At 41.0% G+C, this 27,782-nt stretch overlaps 1 long non-coding RNA gene across 5 annotated transcripts in view; it reads right to left on the minus strand.

Annotated features, from left to right (window-relative positions):
* Positions 1-2,247: 2,247 nt before the first annotated feature.
* Positions 2,248-27,782, minus strand: part of LOC147364264 (uncharacterized) — a 39,158-nt gene continuing 13,623 nt past the window's right edge. Inside the window, exons 1-5 of one of the 5 annotated variants that reach the window (XR_015134261.1) lie at positions 26,945-27,186; positions 14,082-14,197; positions 9,254-9,435; positions 4,129-4,265; positions 2,248-2,457 (exon numbers count right to left, since the gene is read on the minus strand). This is a non-coding gene — a long non-coding RNA (uncharacterized LOC147364264). Of the gene's footprint in view, positions 2,458-4,128; positions 4,266-9,253; positions 9,436-14,081; positions 14,248-26,944; positions 27,187-27,344; positions 27,478-27,782 lie in introns of those variants that run through there. The other 4 variants (XR_015134260.1, XR_015134262.1, XR_015134259.1 and 1 more) reach the window with 4 other exon arrangements.

Raw genomic sequence — 27,782 nt, forward strand, 5'->3', positions numbered from 1 at the left:
CCAGTACAAGCAGCATCAAAGCAAGAAAGGTGCAGTGGGAGAGACACTGCTTTAGTTAAAGAAGAGAAATGACTTATAATTAACTCTGAGCCGGTAGCTTGAGCCATGCTGGCCTCAGCCAGAAGGGGCTTTGTTATATGCAAATGCCTTTTCCAAAGCACCAGAAAACACTTCCTTTCCTAGAGGAAGTAATCATCTTCTTGGTATTTTTTTCTGTTCTATTCATTTGCTTCGTTTTCCACCCCCTCTTTTCCCCTTAATATTTCTAAAGAAAAGGTCAACTTTAGTTCTTACTAAGAATGATCACAGATTCCATGTTAATCTATTTTCCCTGGTCAAATATTGCCCCATACCTATGGTTTTACCATCATAGCTGTTTTGCAGTGGTGCCTTATTAACAAAGTCAACCAGGGCATCAATAGAATGGTGATGGAATCCTCAGAGCTGGCTCGGTTGGCAGCAGCAGGGAGGCAGAGGAGGTTCTGTCTCTGTCCCTGCTCCTGGACATGTCTGTAAGGCCAGAGACCAGCCGAGATGGTCACAGAGCTACCCTCTCTGGTTGGTGCATCCTGGGTATGGTAGGGGTGTGTTCAGGGCCCCCTTGGCAGAGGGTTATCTAGAAAAGGAGAGGATGCCCTCTGCCAACCATCCCCCACTCCATGAAACTGAGCCTTAGCCTACACGGAGGAAGCTTAATTAAGGGGCTCTAATTTCTGAGGCACGCCCATATGCATTTTGTATTACTTCCTGTCATTATCAATTTCTGTCAATGAAAGACTCTACTGGAATGTGGCCAACCAAACTCCTCCTCCATAGGACCCTGTTATTCTCCATCTGGTATTCATTGGCCTTTCCCTCTGAGGAACTTCCCCCCGAAACCCCGCATCAACCACTACCTAAAATATGCAGTCACCAAACACTACCAATTTCACATCTTGAAGTTGTACGTCTGTTTTGTCGGGTCTTCGTATTCCAAATATATCTGTTCATTACCTGCCCATTCATCTGACTACTGAAAGAACTGCTTATCTGGACTCCAGCCTCTGACCATTAGCCTTCAGCACAACAGTCATGCTGGCCCCAGAGAGAGAAGGGGAGAGACGGAGTCACCCCCACCACGACCCCAAACCCTTCAGTGTTGTGTCGGTCCACTCAAGCAGCTATAACAAAATACCATAGACTCGGTGGCTTATACAACAGAAATTGCTTTTCTCATAGTTCTGGAGACTAGAAACCCAAGATTTATGGGTGGGCAGGTTTGGTTTTTCTGAGGCCTCTCTCCTTGGCTGGCAGGCAGCTATCTTCCCCCCATGATCTCACCATGGCTGCTCCTCTATGTGCACACAGCTTGTAAGGACACGGGTCATATTGGTATAAGGCCCACTGAAATGACCCTATTTTCACTTAATTACCTCTTTAAAAAGACTCTATCTCCAAACACACTTCTGAGATACAAGGGATTGGGGCTTCAACATAAGAATTTGGGGGGTAAACAATTCAGTCCGTAATACTGCTTGACCAATAGAATATGGTGGAAGTGATGCTGGGTCCATTTCCAAGCCCAAGCATTAAGAAACTGGGAGCCCGCACTTCCTGTCTCTGTGACATTTGCCCTGGGAACACAACAGTCACTCTGGGAAGAAGCCCAGACCACTCAGGGAGGCCATGTAACTGTATCAGGCAAACACCACACTTTTGTAGGCTGCTGGTCTGTAGTTTGCTCTAGCAGTTCCCCAATACTTTGCCTATCTGCTAACATCCTGCTTGTTCATCCGTCATGACTTGCAAATGCTGCCTTAACCCAAACATCCCAACTGCTTAGCTTTCCTCCGAGTAGGAGCTGGTTAACTTTTGTTGAATAAATGACTAGGTGACCAGAAAATCAAAGACTTAACTATATTGAGGTCACTTCCTGTCTTCCTTGATCTTCCTTGGAATCCTCATCATAACTCCCCTTTCACTAAGGTAGGCAGACCTGATTCTGACCTTGCCACTTACAATATAGTGGGTGTTGACAAGTTAGATACCTCTTAGTCTCCAGCTTTTCCCATATGGAGGATTTGGAATGACCTCTTTCCTGTTTCTCTGGATCGCCTTTTTATTCTCTTTTATCTTTCTTCTGGCAATTCTGTTGTTTATCCATTCTTATCTTTAATGGCTTTCAATTACTCAATGAAACGTGTCAAGCCCCAGAGTTGACCGGGCACTGTGCTCCGAAGATGCAGAGATGGACAAGGGCACATTGTCTCCACATGGGAACCTCTCAGGTTTAATACTAAAACCCACTTGCAAAACCAGATGATCTGTGGATATGCGAGTCTATTACAGTCCAGATCCAATCCTTTATTTCTCACAAGTAGTCAGTCAAAATGAAAACTTTTCACAGTGGTAAATTCTTGGCTGCCTGGTTTTTCCTTCATCCCAACTGCTTGATGGCATTTAACTTGTTTCTTTGCCCTTAGATTTAAAAAAGAAAAAAAATTAATATTGCAACTAAAACTGTAGTTAAAACTGTCCTAAATATTTCCCCTAGCTCTGGTCTCTCCACAACTGCAGTTCATCCCTCACAACACTGAGAGATTATTTTTTTTTAACACCATCTAAAAGCAGTCAACAGATGCTGTTCACACACCAGAAAAAGCTCCAATGCCACGGCCTGGAACTCAAATGGATCTGAGGCCTGGCCCCAGCCTGCTGTCCCAAGTCCTCTCTTCTAACACCCTATGTGAACCCTGGCTCCAAACAAACTCATTCTCTCATTGTCCTTCAGAACGCTGGACATCCCCAGGACCTAGCCTGATGCTCAGCCAATGTCTGACAATCACACTCCATTACATGTGTGTCAGTTGGTTGCTTTGGTTACTGATTAGACACAACCCAAGCAACAGTCAACACCTCACTTTGGTTACTGACCTTGACTTTCCTTCTGACCCTGTGTAATGTGTAAAACTTAACAGGACTTACTGACCACTCTAATTAAACAATTGACTAGGAGTTATACCCTATAAATACCACCTAAAGAGGTGTAAATTTCTGTTTCTAAGACAAATCATGTTTACTTTTAAACCATGAAACTCAGTATCCCTGGGATGGTACCAAAACAGTATCTGAGGAATGGGCTAAAGGCACCAAAAAAGAAATCAAAATTATTTTGTTTTCTTTATCCCACAGGACCCTGGAGTTAGCATCTGTGCTGAAACCATGTGAAAGTAGCAGGTCAACAAATGTCTGACTTTAAATATTCCAAAGCTAAATTTAAAAAAAAGTCAGTGGGTATAATTGAGAAAGCATTCAGCTCAGGGGAGCTGAGCTCACATCTCCCTTCATTTGTGCAGAATGACTGCATTCTAGAGATGCTCGGCTGAATGCCAATGAAGGGGAAAGTGGTGTAAACTTTAAGCAAATAGAACCAGGTTGTCTAATATATATGCAATTAATGTAAGGATTAAGAGATAATAAGAGCCCTGGATTCTGGTTAGATTTTAAGTGGTGCTTAACAAGACTATTAAGTCAGAAAAACCTGACCAAGAATAGGCAAGTTGAGGCAAAGCTTTCCAAATCATTTTTCAAAAGCTAAATGGAGTGTTTTATAGTTGCTGGTGACCCAAAAATACAGACAACACATTATGAATTTTACATAAATGTCACTGTCCAGACACACTGAAGTGTTTCTACTGAAGACTCCCCATCTTACAGTTGATGAAGAGTGAGGTCAGGAAGCATTAAGTGGCTGACTCACAGTCATTAGTAGGCATTCTAACCTAAAGGGCAATAGCTTTCCACTGCACCCACTGTCCCTAATTTACAAAGGAGGCTAAGTCGCTTCAGTTGTGTCCCACTCTTTGCAAACCTATGTACTATAGCGCGCCAAGCTCCACTGCTCATGGGATTCTCCAAGCAAGAATACCGTAGTGAGTTGCCATGCCCTCCTCCAGGGGATCTCCTCAAAACAGGGATTGAAAAACCGCATCTCTTATGCCTCCTGCATTGACAAGTGGGTTCTGTAACAGCAGTGCCACCTGGGAAACCCAACTTACAAAGGATAGAATTTATAAGGAGAAAGGGTCCAAAGGTAAAGTGTCTGTATTAAGTGACTTAAATGGACAACACTAAAATGTTTTATCATACATTAATGGTTACAAAAAATTGGACTTCTTAAGTTGACCTCCTGGACCAAAAACAGCAACCTGGATTCTCCTCATGAGCTAAACTGATCAATTGTCTGAAGGCCCTTTTGGAGAAAGGTTCCAAAGCCACGTCTGGATCTGGTAGGAAAAAAGCAATGCAATGGATTAGTGATGTCTGCCATGGGCGAAGAGAGGTGTGTGTTAATAGCATGCACATCACATATTTACCATTTCGATTGACACTTAGATGTTGAGCTTACTGTGTATTTTCCCTGGCTCTGACTGGTATTTGGATTCAGTCCTCCTGATGTCAAAGCAGTTGCTTAGACAGGTCACCCACCTCAGGGAGGACTGACGGGGAGCTGTGAACACCTGGCTTTAAGGAGAACCATCACATTGGAAGGCTGAATCAATGTGTCTGAAGTATTTGCTTTACAGTATATCTCAGAGAAAACATGCAGAATATGAAGATTCCAATTTCTCTTAAAGAAAGGCACATTGTTCATCTTGTTGGTGACTGGCAACTTACAGTGAAAGGAGTGAGCATGCTGTTTATAAATTGCCATATCTGAGATAATATCACATTTTTAACTCTTGACTGATATCTTTATCCCATTCTTTACCCCTTTTCCTTCTGATAACTCTCTCCCCCACTTCTGTTTCAAACTGAAAATCTATTTTCAGTGGAGGGACTTGGTAAGTCAATAAAACTGAAATCATCTGCCACACATTTGGACACATTTTGCTCACCTATTTTGTTGAATATTCATGTTATTTCTACTGTCTTTCTATTATGAATATTGCTACTATGAACATTTGTAAACACATTTTTGTGTAAATATATGCTTTTATTTCTCTTGATGAAGCAATTCCTCTCTTGCATCTCTTCCTTTCATCAGGGAATTCAAAGATCCACCAATATGCTTCCCCCTTGTTTCACTGGTCACAGTTTAGTGACATGGTCACCTCTGTCTGTGAGACTGGAAAAAGGATGTTTCTGGTTTATTCGATCATGAGAATTGAGACAGGAAAGAGGGAGTTAGGAATGACTATTGGGTTATTCAGCTATCAATGTTCTTCTAGTGGGCATGTGTCTACTGAATATCTCCACTTGTGTCAGAGGCACCTCAAAATTTCAAGTCTAGCTCTCAACTCATCATCTCCTTCTTCCCACCAAACCTGGTCCTTCTCTAACAGCCTGGCTTCCTGATCTCCTTTATTTCCCTCAGCCCTGGACCTAATCAATCTCCAAGTCTTATTTTACCTCCTAAGCACCCACCACGGAGAAGGAAGGGCAAACCCACTCCAGTATTCTTGCCTGGACAATCCCAGGGATGGGGGAGCCTGGTGGGCTGCCGTCTATGGGGCTGCACAGAGTCGGACACGACTGAAGCAACTTAGCAGCAGCAGCAAGCACCTCCCAAATCTGTTCACTTCCTCATCTCCTACACACTGTTTCAGGAGACTTCATTTCTTCTCTGCACTGGCATGATTGCCTGCAGTCTCTCCTTCCTCTAGACCATTCTCTGTAACCTAAGCTTCAAGTGCAAATTAGTTCATGTTTCAATGAAACTTAAAATCCACTGAAGGCTTCTCATTATCATAGCAGTGATACAGGCTAATCTCCATCAAACCCCTTCCTGATCTCTCCTGCTCCAGGCCTTTGCACAAGTTGCTCTTTCTGGCTGACATGTCTACCCCTATTCCTTCGTCTAATGTTAATTCCTACTCATCTTTCAAAGTTCAGCTCAGACATCCTTCACTCTAAAAAGCTTCCCTGCTTCTTCAGACCAGGGCAAGTCCTCCATTATACACTCTTACAACAAGTATTTTGCCTTCACCCAGTTAACACATCCACTTCGCTCAATATGTGATTATGTGTTTAACATCTGTCTCTCCAGCAAGAAAGTAAGTTCCACGGGTCAGGAAGCATAACCTTGCTTTATGCTCCTTCTCCCATGCCTAGCACAATATGTCACATATGGGAGGCACTCATATAGTTATTGAACATATATAAGAATAAATGAATTAGAAAAGAGGTGGACAGTATTCAGAGCCAATGACTACTACAAAGAAAGCCACTGAAGCAACTCTGCAGCTGGGGACCAAAGGGAGGAAAGGAAGTTTAGAGAGATCTTATTTCCTCCATAAACTACAATAGTGTCTTCATTGCGAACAAAATCTTCAGGCAGTAGCAGCCTTCAGCTGCCTGATTACTAAAGCTTTCAATAGTATTTGCTCAGATATTATTTTCTGATCCCTTATTGTCTCAGGTTCAAGTCTGTTGAAGGCTAGGATAATTTCTGAAGAGTAATAACATGTCACTTGGCTCAAGATTTATTTATATCTAATAAATACTTTGAGTTTAATCTTTAATCATATCCTAATATTACCAAATTGAAGCGCCAGCAGCTTCAGGTCTCCAAAGCCACTGTAAGGAGAGAGTGCCTTGAGGGCAGGGACAGTATAATATAGCCTTCCTCTTGCCTGACACGTAGAGGACCTGTAAATGCCCATGGCTTTTGGACCTCCTATGGGTCCCTCCACAGGTGCACAGTGAACAGCATGTCTCACCAGTTCCACTCTTATCTTATCACTGTCATGAAATCTTCACTTGACAGGAGAGAAAGAACTCCACACCCATGTCGGAGGGAGTGACCTGCTCTAGAAGAGCTCTTGCTTAAAACTCAAATGCAGTGACTTGAGGTCACCTCAAAAGAGATCACAGCATTCCTTCCCAATTTAAGGAAACGAAGGAGCTTTGGAGCTCAAGCCCACTCTCTTCAAAGTAACGAAAAAGGTGATTTTCCCTCAGTTGTTTGGAGCATACCTGGTGATTTCTTTTTCCTCAGCACAGTATGCAATTGCCTAATTCAATCCAGTTTCATTGTCCTTAAATCCTAATACTTTCGCTTTGATCTAATGATCTCAGGGAAAGAGCATTAGTGCTGAAAAGGTACCAGCCTCTCTGAAAAGTCCTATTCTGAGTCCGCTCTGCTGCACAGGTGCAAATCATAAGGCAGGGCACCATTTCAATCTGGGTATCCCCATCAACCTACGTAACACTGAGTGCATCAATCACTCTGCCAAGTAGGAATATGTTCATTGTGCTGTCTGTCTCAGGAATCTGCACCAGGCGACACCAAGCAGCTCCCCACAAATGCTCACTGAAGAATGTCAAGACCAGCAGAAACCTTTCCAAGAGAAGCCTGGCAGCTTCTGAATCAAATTTCAAAAACAAACAAAAGAAAATCTGCAAAGACAGCAATATTATAAAGGATCTTTATTCCTTGACCTTTGTCCTATAGTTTTTGGGTTTTAAAAAATAGATTAGGGCTTCCCTGGTGGCTCAATGGTAAAGAATCCACTTGCCAATGCAGGAGACCTGGGTTTGATCCCTGATCCAGGAAGATCCTAGAAGCCTCGGAACAACTAAGCCCATGTGTCACAACTGCTGAGCCTGAGCTCTGGAACCTGGGAACCACAGCTATTGGCCCATGTGTCGCAACTACTGAAATCCACGCATTCTAGCCCCCATGTTCCACAACAAGAGAAACCACTACAATGAGAAGCCCGTGAACAGAAACTAGAGCGTAGTCCCTACAACTAGAGAAAAGCCCACGTAGCAACAAAGACCCAGCACAGCCAAAAATAAGTAAATAAAATTACTTTTAAAATACATACATTAAAATTTTACTCATTCAATCCATTCCACCCAGGAATTTAAATCTCCTGGCACAGGATAAAATGTCTAACCATTCTTTATATTATTTTATGAACAACTTTAAAAATAGAGGAGCTTTTATCAGAGTGGGGACTACATGCTCTACAAACAAGGATTAATCTATACAGTTTGGGATACAAATATACACATTACTATGTATAAAATAGATAACTAATAAGAACCTACTGTATAGCACAGGGAACTTTACTCAGTGCTCTGTGGTGACCTAAATGGGAAGGAAACCCAAAAAAGAAGGGATATATGTACACATATAGCTGATTCACTTTGCTATACAGCAAAAACTAACACAACTACACTCCAATAAAAAGCTTAAAAAATAATAACTCACACCAGTAATTCCTAGAGATTGAGGCAGTGACTGCATGACTTCTGGTCTATCCATGACCCAAACACCCTTTCTACGCTCTGTCCTGGAGTCACTCAGGCCCTTGAGGTATCTGGAAAGCAAGTCCAGTCTAGCACAGGCACTGACTGAACCTGGGCGCTGCTGATGAGGCATGACTAATGAATCATGTTCCTAGTGCAGAGAAGCTGGCTGATGTTTCTGGTTCCCATAGGAACCACAGAGACTAAAGTGGCTGCAGTGATTTAGGACTAGGATGTTCACGCCCCATGTTTAAGTTCAGTAAAGAGGCCTCCTGCCAAATCAGCCAGTACCTTTTGGATTCTGGCTCATTTATTTTCTTACTCTGCTGCATCTACCAGGATCCAGGGTGAGTCAGGTGGGGAGGCTTCATAGGTCGTCTCACATACATGAGGAAATGGAAATTCAGGCCATGATCAACCGAGAAGATACAGGGCAGAGGAAGGGGAAGTGCCAAGAAAGCCATCCAAAGAAGAGAGTTGGAAGCAAGATGCCACAGCTGAGGCCTGAGTTCTAGCTGCCTGCCATGAATGCCAAAGAGAATTCCTCCTGGTAGTTCTTCAAGACAAGGTGACCTCTTCCTCCTCATCAGACCCCTCCTCAAAGACCTGAGCCCTGGGTGTTACCCTCCTAGTGATCAGTTTTTTAGTTCATGTAAATAGCCACACCCAAGTGAGCCAGCCAACTCTGGGAAGGCTGAGTGAGGTCGGGTCCCAGTACCTCAACCATCTCTCTCTCCATATCACAATACCTACTCATCTACGCACACAACTCCAGTGGGGCCACACAAGCGATTCTGTTAAAGAATAAGGAAACGGTGCTTCAAAACTAGTTTCTGTCCTTGCTTGAATGTGAAGCAGCTGGCAACTTTCTCTTCCTGAAGGAAGGGGAAGAGGTAGGAACACAGAACTGTAATCTCTGGCCACAAGCTCCCCTGCTACAGCAAGCCCACCACACTCCACAGAGTGGCTCCCCGCTCCCAGACCTTGTTGACAGGGTGCCACCCACTGAACATACCAGTGCTCCAGCGTGTCATTCCTTTGGTGACAGTTCACTGAGTCCTGAGCAATCCTCACCATTGCTTTGCGATCAATCCATAAGGCTGGAATTGACCTCCACATTCTTTGGCAATTTAATGTAGCTCGCATCTCAAAAAATGAGAGTGAAGCACACTTCTATTCTTTGCTTTGTTATTTTTTCTGTAATTGAGAGGAAAGGTCTTCAACCATAGGACCTTAGCGATTCTTTTCTTATACAGTGAGTTCCTTTATTTAAAGAGAACTCCCTGCTCTCTGAGTCCTAGGGATTTTTCCCTCTGGAGCAGCTGGGCAAATGCTGATAGTACGTATAACTTAAAGAAGCCAGAGAGCATTGTAACTACCTTTCTTGCATTACCCTTTGCTTTGGAAACTTTATAATAAATTGCCACTTGTACAGTTGTATTTGAATCAGAATTCTTATCCCCACTGGCAGTTTTTCAAACATGAACATTTAAAAAAGAAAATCAAAGACATACGTATCTTTTTCAAACATCACTCTGTTTTCTCCTAAGTCTATTTTTTGTCCTCTGTCCTTAAGGCTGTGTTCCCTTTGGGCAGCCTCCTTGATGAAGCCTCTGATATGAAATCTGCCCTTAGGCCACTTTACCAGGATGGAACTCACCCACTATTCCTTGCCTCAATTACTTTTCATACAGAATCAAAGATTCCTTATGCCAGTTTTTGTACTCCAGAGCTATCACACAGTGCCCCCGGATTTTTCTATCATGTAAAATAGAAACTAACTGGAAAACACCAATCATATCAAAATATTTTATTGCAGCAATGAGTGATTCTTGAAGCAACTGGTAACTGCTTATAAAATTTGATTCTGTACTCAGCTCAATTTACATTAATCCAATTATTTTGGAATAATTCAACAAGAGAATACAACTACAAGAAAGCATATGTAATTGGAGGGAAATCAGTAGATTTTTTTGCTCAACCTAAAAGGAAAAGATTCATGATTTCCTCAACCTAAAAGGAAAAGATCATGATTATGATCTTATGTGATTATATGATTAAGTGATGATTACATGATTAATGATGGAGGGGAAGATGAGTCCAATAGCTTGGAATCCTTTCTGAATTGTTCAGTTCGGTTCAGTTCAGTTCAGTCGCTCAGTCGTGTCCGACTCTTTGCGATTGCAAATCTCTCTGAATTGTTAGGCACATACAAATAAATAATGAAATCAACATGGTACTGTTGGTTCTTTTGCCATCAGAACAAACACCAACAAATATTAGTGGTATGTGAACCTGTTCAGTGATTTACTGAACCAATCATTGCCTCTTTTTTTTAACTTTTTATTTTATATTGGAGTATAACAATGTTGTGTTAGTTTCGGGTGTACAGCAAAGTGATTCACATACATGTTATACATATACATGTATCTATTCTTCCTTCAAATTCTTTTCCCATGTAGGTTGTTACATAATACTGAGCAGAGTTCCCTGTGCTATAGAGCAGGCCACTGCCTCTTAGCTTAGTTATTTTACACATTCTAGTTACATGCTAGTCGGTGTGCGCTACGCTGCCTCCTCATTCTACAAGGCACTATATGGCATAGTGGTTAAGGACTTTGGAGTGGGACTGCCTGAGTTCAAACCCTAGCTCCGCTATTTACTGTGTGATCTGTGCCAGATGAACCCTGCATCTCTGCTCTGATGCTAGGCTGTGTAGATGACATCAACAGGCTTCAGTAAACTGGAACTTCTGATGAAGTCTGCCCAAGTCTACCACTGAAGACTCCTGGCTGGAGCCCAGAGCGATGGGAAAGGGATTAGGGTGTTTGTTCCCTTGGCTCCTTCCCTGAAAAGCTGCCATGGGCTAACAGTGCCTCTACCCCCCAGAGATCACTGCTCCTTGCAAGGAGCATACCTTGTTGCATACCTCTCTCCTCCAGAGTTTGATTGACTGCTCACTCCCCTCATCTACTCAGACCCTCCCAAGTTAACTATTTTTATGCACCATCTATGATCTATTTGGATCCTAACTGATAAACAGTGTGACTCTAGATAAATCACATAACCTCTCCATGCCTCCCTCTATAAAATGCAGAAAATAAGGATAACTTACTTCCTAGGCTTGTAAGGATTAAGTGAGCTATTAATACATATGAAATACTTGGAGCATGGTCTGGCATGTAGTGAGCATGACTAGTTTATTTTTATCACCACCATTTTCCTCACTGTCATCATTAGGCGACACTAATGAACAAAGGAGACATGTCTTTGAGGGGGTAGCTATCTGGTTTCTAGCATGCAAAGTTGCTTGTGGAGAGCTGTAATTTAAAGAAAGGACACAGAGAAATCTGACAATTAGTACATAAAGTAGCTTAAGGGAAATCCAGAGGTGATTTAACAACACCGGGCAGTTAGGATCGATAGTCATTACTAGGAATCCCAAAGGATTTCTATATTCAGTTGCTTGCTCTGCTTTTTCTCAAAGCCCTTTTGATGTATCTTATCCTAGATTCATAGACATTTAGCACCAAGAAGGACTCTAACTAGAAACATAACCCCTCATTTAGCACTTTATTTAGAAAAGAAAACTGATTTAACCAAAATAAACCTTTAGGCCATTTAGATGCAGACTCTGTATAAGAAAAGTAAGTGGGAAAAAATATGGGGGCCTTTCAGTCTTGCTCAAGGGACTCTCAGCTAACCATTCGGAGAGATTTATTTCTAACCGAAGTTTCCTAATTCCGAGAAAGAATATTATTGTATTCTCTCCCTAGAGAAGGGAAATGGATCTTAATAAAAGAAAAAAAAGAAGAAAACAAAGAGAAAACGGAAGTCCCCCATTCATTCTGCAGACTGATTTATAATCTCCATTAGGTTCAGCAGAATATGAATTGCTATATGTCCAAAGCATTTGACCAGGACTTATATTCAATTCCAAGAGTGATAGTAAATGGCAGGGGGGTGGGAGACAGTCATACATCAAAAAAAGAGGGAAACTTACAGGATATTATGTGTGCCCAAGTCAAATTGTGAGAGTCTCATTCCCTTGAGAGAATGAAGGGCTAAATCCATCCTTTCAAAAATCAGAATCTTTGGGGGCAAAGAAACTAGATCTCAACCCTAAATATTTCATTTCATCTCTCTGAGCCTCTATTTCCTGTAAAATGAGAGGGTTGAACCAGATGGTCCCTGTGATTCCTTCTAGTTCTTTATTTCTAAAATTCAGTGAATTTTAAATTGGATATTACATATTTCAAAGAGCCCTGCTTCCCAGCTTCAGATTCTATTACAAAGAAATAGATGAAGGCTATACTTCACTTGTGACAGGATCAAAGTTGCTTTTTGATTTCTTTCTTTCTTTTTTTGTTTTTGTTTCAAACATCTCTGAGTGCATTTCTGATCCTTGAGTCCAAAAATTCATTTTAAACTCATCCAGTTTTTTCAAACTCTAGGTGAAAAAAAATTTAGTTAAAAGAAATTGATTTATGAGTGGTATGTCAAAGGCTACTTCATTAATATGCCCAATTAGGAAACCCACTTGGAAGACTGAATTAAAATGAGAAGGATGAAAAGATACTTTGAGCAAGGTTAGAAAACAATCCATAAAAAAATAAATAAATAAATAAAGAAGACAAGAAAACCAGTCATCAACTGAGAGAAGATACTTGCATCACAGATAACTAGCAAAGTGCCAGTAGGTGAAACTTGTAAAAATCTTCAAATTAATAAGAGAACAACAATCCAATAGAATAATGGGCAGAAAATTACAAGCAATTTACAGGAGAAAATGGCTAATAAACATTAAAAGATGTTCAGCCTCACTAATACACAGGGAAACGCAGATAAAAACAACAAAAACCACTTCACTCCTATAAGCAAAAACTTAAATGTCTAATAAAACCAAGATTTGGTGAAGATGTATAGACATAGGGATACACAAGACTGGTAGTAGCATAAATAAAAACAAACGTCTTAGAGACGAAAGCTAATGAGGTTAAGAACATGCATATATTAAGGCCTAGTAATTATACCTCAAGTATGTAATCCAGTGGAACATAACAGTTCATGCAGATAGCTTACAAGAATATATTTACTCTGTGACAACCTAGAGGTGGGATGGGGGGGAGGAGATGGGAGAGAGGTTCAAGAGTATATTTATGGCTGATTCACATTGCTATATGACAGAAATCAACACAACATTGTAAAGCAATTCTCCAATTTAAAAAAAGAACATGCTCATAACAACAAAAATTGGGTACAGTCAAACATCTATTAAGCAATGAAAAATAAATAAATTTAATATAATCCTACAATGGGATATTATACAGCAGTTAAAGTAATGAGATGTCGAGCCATATGTACCTATGTGAATTGGTAAAAGTATACTTATATATATATATATATATACAAACATTAGATCCCCTGGAGAAGGAAATGGCAATCCACTCCAGCACTCTTGCCTGAAAATCCCATGGATGCAGGAGCCTGATAGGCTACAGTCCATGGGGTCGCAAAGAGTCGGACACGACTGAGCGACTTCACTCACTTCACTTAGTGCTATAAAATATGCCCAAACTACATTATTTATGGATTATGGATTATTTTATTATTATTATGGATTATTTATGGATCCATATACATGTAGTCAAGATAAAAGTCATGAATGAGAACATATACAGGGTTGATATGGTCTGACATCAAGAGAATGAAAACACCATTGGGCAAAAACCAACATAATCATTGTGGCCACAAGAGTCCTTAATGGATGCTTAAGATATAGTGAAAAATAGGCTATTTGCATAGTCAGTATATTTCTACAAAAGATACTTAAACATACTTACCAATTGCAAAGGGAAAAAGAGTGATTTCTCAGTGGAGAAACCTGGAAAGCACCTCTTCAGCCAAGTGATCAAAATGAACATCACCAGTAGTGGAACACATCAACATTGAGAACATCCTGATGTGATGGACCAAAAAGGGCACGAAGTCACTTCTGTGCTGTTCTTGCTAAAAATGCATACCATGAATTTCAACATCAGTTCAGTTTAGTTCAGTTCAGTCGCTCAGTTGTGTCCGACTCTGCGACCTCATGAACCACAGCACGCCAGGCCTCCCTGTCCATCAGCAACTGCCAGAGTCTACCCAAACCCATGTCTATTGAGTCAGTGATGCCATCCAACCATCTCATCCTCTGTCATCCCCTTCTCCTCCTGCCCTCAATCTTTCTCAGCATCAGGGTCTTTCAAATGAGTCAGCTCTTCGCATCAGGTGGCCAAAGTATTGGAGTTTCAACTTCAACATCAGTCCTTCCAATGAACACCCAGGACTGATCTCCTTTAGGATGGACTGGTTGGATCTCTTTGCACTCCAAGGGACTCTCAAGAGTTTTCTCCAACACCACAGTTCAAAAGCATCAATTCTTCGGTGCTCAGCTTTCTTTATAGTCCAACTCTCACATCCATACATAACTACTGGAAAAACCATAGCCTTGACTAGATGGAGCTTTGTTGACAAAGTAATGTCTCTGCTTTTTAATATGCTGTCTAGGTCATAACTTTCCTTCCAAGGAGTAAGTGTCTTTGAATTTCATGGCTGGAGTCACCATCTGCAGTGATTTTGGAGCCCCAAAAAATAAAGTCAGCCACTGTTTCCACTGTTTCCCCTGACAAATCTAAATTAAGAGACATTCCACAAAATAACTGGCCAGTATTTTTTAAAGGGTCAAATCAAATCATTAAAAAAAAGAAGATGAGGAGCTATCCTAGAGGCAATATAGGACATTAGCGGGTAAAACTGGTAACATATAAATAAGGTCTGTATGTTAGTTAAGAGTATTGTATCAGTGTTAATTTTCTGGTTTCAATCATTGTGCTATAGTTTTGTAAACCACAGGGTTAACAATTGAGAATGTAAGATGAAGTATATATTATTTTTGCAATCTTTAAGTCTAAAATTATTTCAAGATAAAATGCTTTATAAATGGCTGCAAAAATATGACAAAGTGGCAAGGTGATTAATGGTAATGAAGTATCTGTTATCTATACTTCTCTGTATGTTTAAAATATTTCATAGTAAGAGGGGATAATGAAGAATGTATAAATTTTAAATGTGAGTATAAGGAATTAGATAGTCTAAAAGAGATATATTTATCACACAGCAGTTTTAAAACAACAAATTACTGGGGATGCAGGCCTAAGCTTTGTATCTACCAATCAGGAGCCTTGACTGAAGACTCAAAATACAAACACTGGCATACTAAGAAGTCCTTAGTGGATCTTCTGACTCCATTTTAAGCAAAATGCATGATGTCAGTTTCTTGCCCCCTGCCTAGTTTTCTCTTGTGGTTCATGCTAATTTCACTTGGCCTACTACTACTCTAATATTCTTCCTGATTTTCTCTCCACCTAATTCCTCATTTTGCAGCTTTAGTAGTAATTGTCAGTTTATAGTAAAAACCATCTGAATGGAAATAGGGAGAACAAGTGTACAGATTAGCATTGAGGAGATGAGGAGTTTGACTTTGAAATGTTGAGTTTGAATGGCTTCATCATGACCTGCATATGGAGCTGTCTTGTCGATTGCTGGAAATGCGGGCTGCAATTAGGATATAACCTAGTATTAGGGGATTATCCATAGAAGACATGTAATTTGATAAGACCATCAAGGTTTGGGAACAGAACCTAGAAGCAGAAAAAAGAGAAACCAGCCTTAATTGAGAATGTAATAATACGCAGAATACATCACGTAAAGTGCCAGGCTGGATGAAGGACAAACTGAAATCAAGATTGCTTGGAGGAATATCAATAACTTCAGATGTGCAGATGATACAGTCCTAATGGCAGAAAGCAAACAGGAACTGAAGAACCTCTTGATGAAGGTGAAAGAGGAAAGTGAAAAAGCTGGCTTAAAATTCAACATTCAAAAAACAAAGATCATGGCATCCAGTCCCATCACTTTATGACAAATAGATGGGGGGAAAAATGAAAACAGTGACAGACTTTATTTTCTTGGGCTCCAAAATCACTGGAGATGGTGACTAGAGCCAAGAAATTAAAAGACGCTTACTCCTTGGAATAAAAGCTATAACAAACCTAGACAGCATATTAAAAAGCAGAGACATCACTTTGCCAACAAAGGTTCATACAGTCAAAGCTATGATTTTTCCAGTATTCATGTAGAGATGTGAGAGTTGGACCATAAAGAAGGCAGAGTGCCAAAGAGTTGATGCTTTCAAACTGGTGCTAGAGAAGACTCTTGAGAGTCCCTTGGACAGCAAGGAGATCAAACCAGTCAATCCTAAAGGCAATCAACCCTGAATATTCATTGGAAGGACTGATGGTGAAACTGAAGTTCCAATACTTTGGCCACCTGATGCAAAGAGCCAACTTATTGGATAAGACCCTGGTGCTGGGAAAGATTGAAGGCAGGAGGGGAACGGGTGACAGAGGATGAGATGGTTGGATGGCATCACTGACTCGATGGACTTGAGTTTGAGCAAACTCTGGCAGATAGTGAAGGACAGGGAAGCCTGGCAGTCCTATGCTACAGTCCATGGGGTCACAAAGAGTTGGACACGACAGAGCAACTGAACAACAAATAAGCTTTATTGCCAATAATGTTAAATGAAGTTTAAAAATATTCAAGTAAGATGAGAACTAAGTTAAAACTAGCAAGTTTGAATATTAGAATGTGGCTTTCAAGGCATCAAGATGCCACAGGACATTATGGAGGGATGGACTGCAAGAAGCTAAGGCCAGAGTGAGTGGGAAGGGACTGTGAGGAACAGATATATAGTGGTGAGATAAGAAAGAGAAAATGAGTGCTAGTCTTGAGGGAAGAGCTGCATTAAGGAAAGGATTTTAGAAAAAGAAACACGAGTACACTTGAGGGAGAGAAGGAGCCAATAGAGGAGGAGGGAAATTATACCTTAGAGAGACAGATCAGGGACTTTTCTGACAATCCAGTGGCTAAGACTCTGCACTCCCAATGCAGTGGGCCGAGTTTTGATCCCTAGTTGGGGAACTAGATCCCTCTTGCCGCAACTGAGAATTTGAATGCCACAACTAAAGATCCCTCATGCTGCAACTGAGACCCAGCAGAGTCAAACAAATAAATAAATATTTTTTAAAAAGAAAGATAGAGCAAAGTCAGCGAGGTGAGAGAAGGCAGGTAATAGACGATAAGGTGCACCAGCAGGAACGACTTGAGTCTGTCGTCTTCAATGAAGTCATGAAAGAAAGACTGAAAGTTAGGATTTTGGAGTTTGACACTGACATGGAGAAAGCTTTTGCCTAGAGTCTCAGGTCAAAGTCACCTGCTGTATAAAGAGTATTAGGAAAGAGGCTAAAGGAAAGTAAGACATTTCAAGGGGAAATTGCCATTTTAAAATAGCTTAAGTGTAAATCCAATGCTACTGATTTTCTCAGCTTACTGTGGAGCAGCCCTAGAGTGGAAAAGGATCAACGCATATAGCAATTAACAAGGTCGCTTTTGCATTTGTTTTGTAAGTTTATTCCAATAACCCCGTGACATAACTGGAGTGGATATTATTAACCCTGTTTTATCAACAAGGAAATCAAGGCTCAGAAGTTAAATCAAGATGATACACCAATCAAATCAAGATAAGAACTCACTTCTACTCACTTTGTTCACTCTAAGCGCTTTGGAAGAAATGGCTCTTTTATACAAATTATCTGCAGCCAAGCAATTTTTTAAAAAGCTCTTAAGAAAAGCTGCCAATGTGTGCACTGTCAACAGAAGCATGCCTAATAATCTTATTAGTGGAACAAGATTCTTCATTAAATTTGTTACACGGTTAGATGGGGGTTGGTAGCAGGTGGTAGATACTGAAAGGAGCTCCTGATAGCTAAAAGCTGTTGGCAAGAGCATTTAGAATATACAATGATGGATGACACAGTATTCAATTTAGGGAAGGTGGTTGAGTCTAATAGGGTGACCCAAGGGTCAACCTCAGGCTTAGTGCTATTTAACATCTCATAGGATTTTTGCAGCAGGCATAACAACATGCTAATAGAATCTGAAGATAATCATAACTGATGAGTGATGGTGATACTAACAAGGCAGGGGGAAGAAAATAAAACGGAACTTGGTACAATTTAAGATTTAAAGTGAAGAGAAGAGGGTATGAAATTATATAAGGTATAAAGTGAAGATATTTTTTACCATAAAAGAAATGCAAATATACTATAGTAGGGTTGAACCCCTACACCCCCAGAAGAAGATCAAAAAGAATGAAGGAGGAGATCAGAAGAGAGGTAACAAGTGATAATACAGACAGGATGATAGTGCAGCCAAAAGGTTCAGCTGAGTCTAGAGTTAAAACTGCAACTGACATGCTACCACTTGCTTAACAAAAAAAAGCGGGAAGGAATGGGTTCATGTGTCTGTGCACATATAAAATGCACACACACACACAGAGAATATCTCTGAAAGGATATAGAAGAAAACAATCATCTTGGTGACCTCTTGTGAAACAAACCAGTGCCCTACAAGCTAAACCCCACCTACAGATTGTTACATTTGGCAGCCTATTTTTACAACTTTGAGTACTTTTAGGCTAGGTGTAAATTCTCCAGTTTAGCATAATCCTCATCATTCTCTAAGTTTACACATTTATGTTATCTGCCTGGTCCTTAGAGGGAATTTAGTTGATATGGTCACACGTGGCCATACACAGAGACACAGTCACATATGTAAAGAGATAAACATAGAGAAGGGCCTATACAGATATATTTTAAAAGGTTAACAACAATGATTTCTGAGCAGTTAGATTATGGGTGACTTCCTTTATCAACACTTGTAAATGTTGTCCTACTAGGAACACATTTATAAGATAAATAATAAGTGGTGGTTGATCTTAAATTCACGTTTAAATTAACATCGGCATGCAGCCAAGTACAATCATAGATGTTCCGGGGAGATGTGCTGGGACAATCATTCTGATAGATTTTGCTTCTGTTACTCCTTTCATGCCTGAGCCTACATCTCTGTGCCTGTCTTCAAATCAAGCCAGAGGGACTGAATATATACAATGGGTCAACCACACATAGTCACAGCATGGTATCCACTTTTCAGTAAAGAAAAATATTTAAAAGAATTTTTAAGTTTTCATTTTAATAGGTAATATTCTAATGGCTAGTTTTAAAATGATTAAATAATAGCCCACCCTTCCAATCATCCAATTGTTCTTCACAGAGGGAGGCAAAGTTACCAGTTTCTACTATATTATTTCAGAGGTGGTCTATGCGTACAATTAATTACAAATATATCATCTTTAGGAAAATTTTGTCCAGAGTAAGTCCATTGTCTTTATCTGGGCATTATGAAGATGACTTAGAAATGTATTTTGTATAATGATGTGAACAAAGGTCAATTTCCATAATTTGTAGAACATCATAGCGCTTGCTATGACAAGGAATAATTTCAGTTTCAACAGCAGTGGCCACAGAAACAGTTTCCTCACACTTCCTGCTATAGGGAAAGCAAGGAGAACAGCATCCTAACCAAATATTTCAACCCAGCAAATCAACTGTCTCAGTGCTTTTAATGGTATTTTTCTAATCTGATCATTATCGTCCCATTTCTTCCCTGTTGCTGACAAAAACCCTATAAAGAATAGCTAGTTTCAAAAGTGAAATGGGCTTGATTGTGAAAATATGCAAACTTATGATTTTAGTGACAATTTATCTTAGTCAAAGCTAAGCAAATTCAAATTCAACCCATCATAATTCTTCCTCCAAATCTCCTACACGATACTGAAAACACACAATTGTGTCTGCTTCTCCTTAAGTCATTTATCATTTTTAAAAGGAAGGAGAAGAGAAAGTGGTTTCCGGCATAATTAAAAATCAAGAGTTCCCCACTGTGAAGGCTGGATTCTCACTGAGGCGGGCATCTTAGCTGAGGGGCTTGTTAGGGGGGCTTGGGATGTGTGTGTGTGGACAATGGCCCAGGTGAGATAAACACCCCTTCTTTAATAACCCATGCAAACGCCACACTCGAGGGATTAGGGAGAGGCCTCCCCTTATCGTCAGGATGTTCGCACATGACAGGTGACCTCTGTGACCTGGTCCTGATGGAGAGAAGAGGGTGTTTAGGAAACATGACCAGCTCGCCTCTCTCTCCTGCCTCTTCCTGCCTGCAATCTAAGTGGTGTGATTGAGGCATGCTGAAAGGTGAGCCTGTCACACCAATCTCCTCCCCAGCAGCCTGCCACAATGCAGAGATGTGACAGGAAAGGTCATGACACCCAAACAGAAGGCTCCCTCGTGACTTTCAGCTGTCACTATGCTGGGGAGCAGGGCTGTCTTCTGCTTATTCCAGAACCTGGGGTAGAGACTTCCCCAGGATCTTCTTCCGGCAAACACCTTCTCGCCAGCTCCAAAACGGGAGCACATGCAGTCAGCTACTTAGAAGGAGAGACCACATGGCGCTAGGAATCAGTCAGGCAGCAGGGGTGAATCCTCACCCGCCTCGGTAATTGACTGTGCTTTGTCCTGGGCTGACTTACCCCTCACTCATCCACACATGGCTCCACGTCCACTGCTCCAAGTCCACATTTAGGAGCAAATCCTTAACTTTCTTGAAGCCATCTAATACCATCCCCCCAACACCTTTTAACAAGACTGCTGGGGCATTCCTAGTGTTCCAGTGGTTAAGGCTCTAAGCTCCTGACGCAGCAGGGACAGGTTCAATCCCTGCTCAGGGAACTAAGATCCTCCATGCCACGCACGGCAGCCAAAGTAATGAAAACAAACAAACAAACAACAGGAAAAGAAAAACTTAAGAATAAGACTGCTCTCTTTGCCATTGTCCTCGCTCTCAAAGCTCAGCCATCTATCTTCAGCCAATCTAAAAACAGACGTCAGGAAGAGATGAAAGTTAAGTATATGTACTTCAGAATTTTGTCAGTCATCTTATACTCACCCACCCTCATTCCCATCCCACTCTGTGCCTGGGGGTGCTCCAAGCCCCCAGAGCTGACAAGGGACAGGAATAGCCCAACACAGTACAGTAATAGGACTCGGACACTGCCTACTCTCAGTGGAAAGTGCTAGTTATTTCTATCTGTTGCAAAAATGTCTACAGAGTAGATCAATCATCTTAGGCAGTTCTCCTTTTAACCAGTTAGGGGAATAAATGCCATCCTCAGTGTAATGTGGTGAGCTTGCTGTGTCTAAGTGAACCTGTATGTGTTTCCCTCACTGAAGGTGCACTCAACCCAGTTGAGTTGCTTACTCTTAGATTTGGGATGCCCACCTAGCTGCAAGCAGAGCCTAAGCACCATTAGGGGAAGGAAGAATATCTAGGCTGGCCTTGCACCCAAGGGCTCCATGGCTGGATCAACACTGAAGGACAGGAGCTCAGTCTTTGCCTTGAGCTATTGTTGAAATAACATCTCATCTTTCAGAAACCTAATGGTTCCAAGACTAGTGCTTGGGGATATAATCTGAAATCAGGATGAAATGCCCTGCTTAATGAGAACAGCAACATTTATAAAGGACTTCAAGGAAACCTGGGGTGAAGGATTTGGGTGAACATTGCTCCTGCAACAGTTGGGGCCCCAACCCATATCAGTCCGTTTATCAAAAAGTGTCTGAATTCCACTCTGCTGGCCTCACTGTGCCCTTGGCTTTTCCTCTGACCTTCTACTGCCTGCCCCACTCAAAGAGAAGCCAGCTCTCCACACCCTGGATTCCCACTGCATCCACCACAAGCTGTTTACAGTAGCCTGGGTTGCCTGTAAGCCTCCCCAGCCCACTGTCATCTGACCTTGTTAGCAGCTGTGGCTCAGGCTGCGTTCTCGTCAAAGACACCCTGCACCTGAATGATGGGGGCTAGGGAAGGCTAGCAGACCCCTGAACCCAGTTCTTTGTACCCTGCACCTGAGTGACGGAGGCTGGGTAGCAGACCCCTGAGCCCAGTTCTTTGTAATTTCACCCAAACCTTACAGAGAAACAATGCAAAATTATTCCAAATATAACATTTGGGGCTGTAATAACTGGAGATCAATATGAAATTCCTATCATTAGGGACTATAATAGTGGTGAAGTTGGTAGTCTATGGGAGAAGGCATCATAGCATGACTGAAACTGACATCCATCTGGAAGCAAGACACTCAATTAGTGTCAGAATGCGTGGTGCATACAAATTCTGTGTGTAATTATCAGATGCAGACGTAGTTTATTGTTATTCCAAGGCCTTATTTTTTGTGACAGCTTCGTATTATTAGAAGAGTCCTGTTCAGCACTAAAACCACTTCCAGCTGGTCAAAGATACCACCAACCTAGAGAGGGACTTGCAATTGAGGGCTGAATGCACCAGGGAAAGGAATCAAAATAAGAGGGCGAGTTTTATTCCATTGATTTTCTAGCCATGAAACAACCCAAAACACTTCCCCGGTCCTTATAATTTTTCTGTGCATTTAGCTGGGAAATGTGCATTTTCCTGATAAAAACTAAATGAAAGTTTCAACTGACTTTTTGCTTCATCGGAAGATTTTCATTTAACATGTAAAACAGCCAACTCATAGAGTTGGTTTTAAGGACCTCATTACAAAATGTGACTCCCCGCCTCTGCTCTCACACTGTGAGCTGAGAAGCTTTCAATTACTTGAGTCACGTGTACCTGAATGAGGTAACGGTTGAGTTTAAAGCAGTTAAGTGGAAAAAATTGTAATTATTTTTCTTTTACAGTTGAAGGGCATATATTAATTATTTTTATTTGAAAAACCAAATCATGTGATTGAAAACTAAATAATCAGTTCAGACTCACATCTGTGAAATAGCCACTGGATGCTTCGAAGGCAAGAAGCAGCTTAGACATCATATTATTTAAATATTTTCTAAAAACAGCAATAAATATGTCCCCAAACTGCAAATCTAACATAAATGCACTGTGTCAGCTAGACAAAGCTGCAAACCTAACATAAATTCATTTTTCTAAATAACCAACAAAAAATATATCTCAAATTTGCAAATCTAATGTAAATACACTTTGTCAACTTGAGACTAATGAACACAGAAGACGATGTAATGGTACAGTTCAGTCGCTTAGTCATGTCCCACTCTTTGCAACCCCATGAACCGCAGCACACCAGGCCTCCCTGTCCATCACCAACTCCCGGAGTCCACCCAAACCCATGTCCATCGAGTTGATGATGCCATCCAACCATCTCATCCTCTGTCATCTCCTTCTCCTCCAGCCCTCAATCTTTCCCAGCATCAGGGTCTTTTCAAATGAGTCAGCTTTCTGTATCAGGTGGCCAAAGTATTGGAGTTTCAGCTTCAACATCAGTCCTTCCAATGAACACCCAGGACCGATCTCCTTTACAATGGACTGGTTGGATCTCCTTGCAGTCCAAGGGACTCTCAAGAGTCTTCTCCAACACCACAGTTCAAAAGCATCAATTCTTCAGCACTCAGCTTCCTTTATAGTCCAACTCTCACATCCATACATGACCACTGGAAAAACCATAGCCTTGACTAGACAGACCTTTGTTGGCAAAGTAATGTCTCTGCTTTTGAATATGCTGTCTAGGTTGGTCATAACTTCCCTTCCAAGGAGTAGGTGTCTTTTAATTTCATGGCTGCCATCACCATCTACAGTGATTTTGGAGCCCAGAAAAATAAAGTCAGCCACTATTTCCACTGTTTCCCCAACTATTTGCCATGAAGTGATGGGACCAGATGCCATGATCTTAGTTTTCTGAATGTGAGCTTTAAGCCAACTTTTTCACTCTCCTCTTTCACTTTCATCAAGAGGCTTTTTAGTTCCTCTTCACTTTCTGCCATAAGGGTCGTGTCTTCTGCATATCTGAGGTTATTGATATTTCTCTTGGCAATCTTGTTTCCAGCTTGTACTTCCTCCAGCCCAGCGTTTCTCATGATGTACTCTGCATATAAGTTAAATAAGCAGGGTGACAATATACAGCCTTGATGTACTCCTTTTCCTATTTGGAACCAGTTTGTTGTTCCGTGTCCAGTTTTAACTTGTAAGCCTGAGCCAATACCAATGTGCATAAGAAGTCCCTCAGACACTGATACGGCAGGAAAAAAAAAAAAAAAATCAGAACGTCTCTGACCCAACCAAATATCTGTCCCCGCAAATGAAGAAGGGCTGGAGGCCCTTCCAGGTCATCTCATTGCCTGAAGACAGAGCAAATATTCCACAGAGATAAGAATCACCTATTTGTCAGAACTGCTAGAGGTGAGGTCTCAGCCTTCCCTTGAAAGTCATCAAAATGCCTCTAGTCTCCATTGCTTTTACCCCCCCATTTTTCATCCAGCCTGAATCCCCTTTGTTGTGACTGGAGTCTATCCCCTCTTAGTTTATCCTTAGTAAAGGCAAATAATATCAGTCACAACCATCTTCCACTAATAATCCATCATATCCTTATAACTGCATTATGCCCAATAGCAGACTTTTTCTTGATGAATTATCCCTGGTTCTCTAGCATCTCCTCTCAGGGCTAAATTTTTTTTAGCTCTTTAATCATTCCTATTTGAACAGTCTTCATGTGCACCCTCGGGATGTAAAGTCCAGGACTGGACACCATATCCCAGCTATGCACTAACAGTGCTGATGAGAATGCGGTTATGCCTAACAGACCAAGCAGAGACACAAGAGGAACAAAGACCAGAGATGGAAAGTCCCAACAGCCTTCCAGTCTTTGAGTCTATTACCAAGGTGCCAAGCACCCCTGCTAATAATCACTTCTCTTTTATTGTTTAGGTTGGCTCCCTTATTTTCTGATACTTACAAACTTTTCTCACAAATACAGTATCTGGATTTAACAGCTGCTCCCATATATAGCTGCTTTAGGACTGACATGGCTCAGGTACAGAGCACAGCAAGAAAGAAGGTCTTAACAACAAAATGCCAAAGTTGGCCATTTGACCCTGTCTGGAGACTGTGTCCTAGAAACTCACTCTTCTATCTTTGACCCACCACCACTTAAGCCTCATGACTCCTATAGATTTGGTACTCCTAGTTAGCTTTGCCTAGAAGACTGATTCACTATTATCTTAGATAAAACACTCAACTTTCCCAACTGTGAAAGCCCTAGCCCTCTTTCCAGCCCTCACTAGGGCCACAATCATCTATTTCAATGCCATCATTTTACAGATGTGGAAACAGAGGCTGAGACAGACATAAAGTGACAACATCCAAATATATAGCGTTGGAACATCCTTTCAGTCAATTCCTGCCAGTCAGTCTATGACTTGTCCCTGAGTCACTGAACTCCTTCATAATGCTTAAATGATGAGAGAATTTGCTATGCCAACTTTCAGCAATATGATGTCCAGCAAAGTGCTTTATGGTTCTCTGGCTGTTTCCCCATCTGTTTCTCAAGGTATTTTGTTTCTCTGAATGCCAGCTCCCATGGACACGTAGCCCTATGCCAATGGCCTTGACTACCAAATCACAAGGTTCCTTTTGTCTTCGACTTCAGTTTCCCTAAAAACAAAACAAAACAAACAACAAAAAAAGCCTACTTATTTTAACTCTGTAACTACTAAGAGTAAGAGCAGCTTCCAGGCAAAAAGATTAGCCCCTAGCAATATGAAGCATCTTTCTCACTATCTTTCCATTTCTCCTATCAAAAAGAATAAAAATGATCCTTCTTAACATGCAGAATCCTATTTAATATGTGAATTCATTTCAAACCCCTGCTCTCCTAGATGAAAAACACTTTAGCATTATGAAATATTTATATTTCCACATAGAAATTATATTTGCAATTATTTCTCTTCCTTTCTTGCTTTTTTCTTTCCTTCCCTCCTGCATTTCTCTCCTCCTTTTTCTTCCTCAGGGTCACATCTCTGCATTCATCTCATCTGAATCTTCTGGTTTTATCTCAATCCACTTCCCCAGTTTCCTGTTTGATATCTAGCCTGAGTCTCTGCTATTCTGGCTACCTTTACCTTTTCCAAATTCCAGTTTTAGGGTCCTCTAAGAACTTAGTCAGGTTTTATTTTCACTTAATTTCCCATCAATCATTAACATTGTTCCTCAGCATTTACCTTGTATTTTGTATTTTAACAAGTGGTCATATCAGAGGAGAGCTAACCTGACTTTCTTAGGCGATTTTGTTGTGCATATTTTGTGTCCTATTCTATTTCTAGTCTCTCTGTAGTCTACTCACATTTGCTGGGCCATTATATCTAATCCATTATCCAGAAAATGGAAATATAATACTAAGTGGCTTACTATAGCCTCCATTCCTTTCATAATGTCATAAAAATTTATAACACTTAAAAGCCAACGATCCCCGAGGTCATTTATTCTCAAGAAAGAACAAATTTATTCTTGTGGAACAGAATCTATGTCAGATGTAGCTCTCATATTATAAGAAATATAACCTTAATGCACAACATCAGGGCAGCCTGCAAGCGCCCAGCATCCATTCAGTGTCCTGATGGTGCAAAGCCCATTACATGGAGGCAGGTGGGCTCTTACCATTCAGAGGTAAGGGCCTGTATTTCAGCAATTCACTTCAGCCTCCATATCAGATGTGGCTTCACAGAGAGATAATGACCCCCTTCAAACAATAGGAAATAACTGAGAAAAGTCATTATGTCACCATTAAAAAATGTACTCGATTATCCAGTCCTAGCAGTTAGCTAATCTGAGTTTTATTTCAAAAGGCTCCTGAGTGGGAAAGCTTAAGCGCCACACATACCTAGCTCATGAAGTCATTGCTCTCCGTGGCCATCAGATAGTGGTAGCGGAATGCAAGCAACTGTGGAATGAGGGGTGAGGTAACGGGAATGAGGTAGCAGCTAAAGAAGTTCTAAAACTACAGCAGTTACACAGAGCTCTTTTTCTCCAACACCAACTGGAGAAACGACAGGTCCTCATCCGGCAGATGAGGGTTTTCTGCAAACACCAGCTGGCTTGAGAGCCATCTGCCTTCAAAGAGGCTCTCACCTGGGCTCCAGGCCGCTTCCTGGGGGAGCCCCAGGCTCTGAGCGATACCAATCCCCACTGACAGCCACCTCTCCAGACAGCCTCCTCTGGGAGGCACCAGTTGTCCAGGTATCAGATTCAGTCTTTCAGCCTCGGGCAAGGGTATGACTAACCTTTGCTGATGACCTTCTTTCAAGCCTTCTGCTCCCACTCAGTTCTAACTTCCTGATGAAAAGCACAGCACACAGGCTTTTCGAATCACTGAAAATTGGTCCTTCCACAATTTCCCAATAAAATATTAGGCAGCTGTAAAATAATGATCAGTTATATCTTGACCAAAGTTCACACTAGATTATTAAATTGAAATGCAAATTATAAAACATTAATTTGCTAGTGTTTTTTTAAAATAAATGGTTATGTAAATATATTTTTAAGGAGTTAAAATTTCTCTTAGGGCTTAATAACAAAATATGAACTATTCAAAGAAAGACAAATATTAAAAGATATCATTTATGGGATCTAAAACATAATTCAAATGAATTTATCTACAAAACATGATAGATCCACAGACAAAGGAAACAAACTTGACTACCAAAGGGAGAAGGGGTAGG

The sequence above is a fragment of the Bos grunniens genome, chromosome 10, assembly GCF_055505025.1.
Source record: "Bos grunniens cultivar Pamir isolate PY7600 chromosome 10, Bosgru_T2T1.0, whole genome shotgun sequence".
NCBI lineage: Eukaryota > Metazoa > Chordata > Mammalia > Artiodactyla > Bovidae > Bos > Bos grunniens.